At 36.7% G+C, this 4447-nt stretch overlaps 1 non-coding gene across 1 annotated transcript; it reads left to right on the top strand.

Annotated features, from left to right (window-relative positions):
- The first annotated feature begins 1650 nt into the window (after positions 1-1650).
- LOC149029207 (small nucleolar RNA R71) lies at positions 1651-1757 on the top strand. Its single transcript, XR_016171348.1, has one exon. It is a non-coding gene; the product is annotated as a small nucleolar RNA R71 (small nucleolar RNA).
- The last annotated feature ends 2690 nt before the right edge of the window (positions 1758-4447 follow it).

The following is a 4447-nucleotide window of genomic DNA, read 5'->3' as shown; positions in this document are numbered from 1 at the left end:
AAAACAAATTCTCCCATTTTCAGTAAAACATCTTCAACCATCCCTTTAAGAATCTTAACTGACCTATCTGCCAACTGAAGAGTAGTTCTAGTTGCTTTCAATTCTCCCAGTCCTAGTTGCTTATGAACATGGTAAGGCAAAAGATTCACACTTGCACCAAGATCAAGTAAAGCATGTTCAATGTGTGTATTGCCTATGACACAAGCTATGGTGGGGCTCCCTGGATCCTTATACTTGGCTGCTATAAGTTGAGTAATTATGGTACTAATGTTACCTGCCAAGAACGCCTTTTTGGGAATGCTAGTGATTCTTTTATGAGTGCATAAATCTTTCAACACTTTTGCATAGGCGGGGATCTGGGATATGGCATCCAAAAGAGGGATATTCACTTCTATCTTTTTGAAGACATCAAAAATTTTCTCCATAGTTGCAATCTTCTTCTTATTAACTAGACAACTAGGATAAGGGGCCTTAGGAACATAAGGACTCTCATTTGAAATTTGTTCTTTTCTCATAGTTTCTGATAGTGGTTCACCAAACTTAGGTACTGCTAAAGCAACTGGCTCATCCTCAACTTCTATGGGTTTCTCAGACAAACCCTCATTAGGAGATACTTGAACATTCTCCTCATCACAGTGGTCACTAATCTCGCTCTTTTCATTAATATGTGACTCACCTGTTAAATACCCTTTCCCACTTCTCAATGCAGAAACAGAATTAATTGAAGCTAAAGAAGAATGGGGGGATTTAACTTGGTTGACTTGATTTTGTGGTCTTTGTTGAATCTGAATCCTAGTATTTAACTTAGGTTGGCTAGGCATTTTACCTTTTTCTCGCTCAGATAAAGCACTTGCAAGAGTGGAAATTTGTTTTTCCATATTATGCATAGAAGTCATGAAGGTGTTGGAAAGTACTTCCATATTCTTCTCTAAGAAAGAGAGACGAGAAAACTCTGGATTGTTACCTCTGTTGAAACCAGGTGATGATTGATTTTGTGCAATGTGAGGCATATGAGGCACAATAGGTGGATTGATAGGTCTAGCTAAATTGGCATTCTGGAAATTTGGGGCTTGAGGGAACTGGACATTTGGATAATGAGAAAATTGGGCATTTTGCTTTTGAGGGGCACGAAATTGATTTTGTGTGGAATAATTGTTTAATCCATTTTGGTTTTGCCCTTGAGACCATGAAAAGTTAGGATGATTCTTCTGCCCAGGATTGTACGTGTTACTGTACGGGTTTGGAAACATCGCACTGACATTTTCATGTTGGCCTCCAGAATAGCTAGGGCATTCCTCAATTATATGTGTAGGAGACTGACACCATGCACACATAGCAATAAATTTGTCAATAAAATGTGCTTGACTTGGTGGTGCAGCTTTAACTACCAAAGTCTCTAACTTTTTCAAAAGGTTATCTATTTGTACTTCCTTATGAACTTGGCTATCAACAAAATATCCCCTACTAGTCCTTTCAGACTCTTGGGTTGACTCCCATTCTCTAGTTCTATCTGCTAGGTCTAAAAGAAAATTCCAAGCTTCGGAATCATCAGTGAATGATGTAAATCCTGTGGGGCACATTGATTCCAAAAGTTGCTTTGTTTGGTAATCGATACCCTCATAAATTATTTGGCATAAATGCCATGATTCTATACCATGGTGAGGGCATTCTTGGAGAAGGCTTTGAAACCTCTCCATTACCTTAGCAAAGGACTCATTGGGTTTCTGACGAAATTGAAGAATATCATTTCTTATTTTGTTCGTCTTAGAGAAAGGAAAGAATTTCTTCAAGAATAGGACAGTAAATTGTTCCCATGTGATAATGCTATCCCTAGGTAAGCTATAAAGCCACTTTTTGGCTTGGTCCTTTAATGCAAATGTAATGAATCGTAGTCTTACAGCATCATCAGTGAGCTGTTGTACTTTCATAACGACACAAACCTCCTCAAACTCCTTAAGGAACAAATATGCATCTTGATCAGGTAACCCATGAAATTGGGGTAACATAGATAGATAATGAGATTTGAGCTCAAAATTATTACCCCTCACTTCAGGTAAACGTATACAAGAAGGTTGTGCAGATCGGGTTGGATAAAATCTATCCCTAAGACTCTTAGGTGGAGGTGGTGGAGGTAGACCTTCCACGGTCAAGTTAGACACTCGTACAATTCTATTTGTAGAATCACGAGTCCAGACACACATGCACTAACCACTTAATGCAATTAATGACTCTTATGAAAGAAAATAAATAAAGTAACTAAAGAATAAAAGAAAAGAAAATAACAAAAATGAAGGGAAAGTAGTGAATTTTCCACCACAAAGATTGAAACAATGATTCCAAAGCTGTAAGGTTGCCGTATAGCTGAGCGCTTATAGGTTTGACAGCAAAGGAATCCGTATAGTCTTTAGAGCCACCTACAATCGAATCCTGGGGATTCTGCAATAGAGTGGGGACTACTATACGTTTTTGTTTCTACTCAACTTAAGAGTAATATCTTTGAATTTTTATTTTTATTATTATTATTTTTTTAAATCACTTCGATTTACCTAAGAATGAGAAAAACTAAGTGGACTAATACCTCCCCGGCAACGGCGCCAAAAACTTGTTTGTGAAATTTAAAAATAACCGCAAGCGCACGGTATCGTGTAGCTAACGGGTCGATCTCAGGGAGATATGCCACTTAGAATTAAACTTCTTAATAGTAATGCGAGAGTGGAATGATTCAATTTTTGTTAACTAATTAACTAAACTAAACGATCATAATCTATATGTCTAGTGCAATTGAATTGAAACGAAAAATAAATTAAACACAATCAATGCATAAATAAAAGACAGGAAAAAAAAATGCGAACAATAACAAAGCAATAAACAAAGCAATAAACAAAGCAATAAACAAAGAAATAAACAAAGCAATAAAAGGAAATGGAAATCGCTAAAATGCAGATGCAACACCACCCGTCACCAGAAGCAGAGGCACGACTGTAGGCTTGCTCCGGTTATGTGGTCCGAGATAATGAATGAATAGACAGAAAGTAAATAACAAAGCAATAAACAAAGCAATAAAAAGAAAAGGAAATAGCTAAAATGCAGATGCAACACCACCCGTCACCAGAAGCAGAGGCACGACTGTAGGCTTGCTCCGGTTATGTGGTTCGAGATGATGAATGAATAGGCAGAAAGTAAATAAGAGAAAGTAAATAACAAAGCAATAAACAAAGCAATAAAAGGAAAAGAAAGCCTTAACCAAAGAGAGGCACGACTGTAGGCATCTCTAATCAAGGATCCAGGGGAAGGGAGAACAATAAATAATTCTGAAAGTAAATCCTAAATTAAGAATATGGAGGGGTAGATAGAAGCGGGAATGGAGGGAGGAGAGAAGATTAATAAAGAAGGTTACTTACTTGCGAATTGAACAAACGATTCGAATCTCAACCAACCCTAACAACCAGATCTAGATCTAGAATGATCTAAATCTGCAATTGCTAGATCCAGAGAAAAACGAATCTAAAAAAAATTGAAACTTAAACTTGAAGCTTGAACTTGAATTGCATTGCATAAAAAGATTAAACCTAAACATTGAATCTAGAAATTTAAATCTCACTAATGCAAGCAAAGAAAACTAGAGAAAACCTTAATAAACTAAAGAGAGAAGAAAGAATGCTTCTACTAAGCTCTAGAACATGTTCTCCTTTGATGGAATATGATCTCCTTTTATAGAGTTTACATGAGATATGAAGCACGGCTGAATTTGAATAAAACTCAGGGTTTCTATCTGACTCAGCCAATTAGGGTTTTGACGTAGTAATCGCACCGACTTAGAGAGATCAGATGCATAATTCCACTGTTGGATTTGAGGTTTAAGTAGTCGTGAAGCTCTCCTCCAAAAATCAGCACGATCGGACATCGGATGACCATTCGATGAAGGGTTTGATCGAAACTGGATAGAGGCATTCAAAAACGGGATTTTTCCTCTTTTTCTTTCTGAATATAATTCTTTTTCCTCTTTTTCTTTCTTTAATTAAATCCAAGATAGGAAATAAGATATTGAGGTATGCAAGGACTCTTTTCCATTTGGACTCTCTCAATAATATCTCTGTAGATTTGATTTAAAATCTCAGCCGTAGATCAGATTTGTCTTCTTTATCTCTTCAATATTTCGGAGTTGGCTCATAATCACAAATCTCTAGCCCATCATGCTCCTGATCAGGCCCATTTTCGCATTTGAGAATTTGAATGAACTTCTTGACGTGTAAAATAGCATGATTCAAGCCCAAAACTCCAAATATTTGCTTAAATCTTGAAAAGTCCTAAAATCTGCAAAAACAACATAAACCCAAGGTAACTCCACTCTAAGTGTATAAAATGCATGCTTTATGCCCTAAGATTTCACACATAAATGTGCTCATCAGTATCGACCAAAATATTTTTCAGTAGAAAAACAGGTTTA

This window comes from Hakea prostrata, chromosome 1, assembly GCF_041222555.1.
Source record: "Hakea prostrata isolate BN-2017 chromosome 1, UWA_Hpros_2, whole genome shotgun sequence".
In the NCBI taxonomy this organism is placed as follows: Eukaryota; Viridiplantae; Streptophyta; class Magnoliopsida; order Proteales; family Proteaceae; genus Hakea; species Hakea prostrata.
This window is presented reverse-complemented; position numbering and strand designations above follow the sequence as displayed.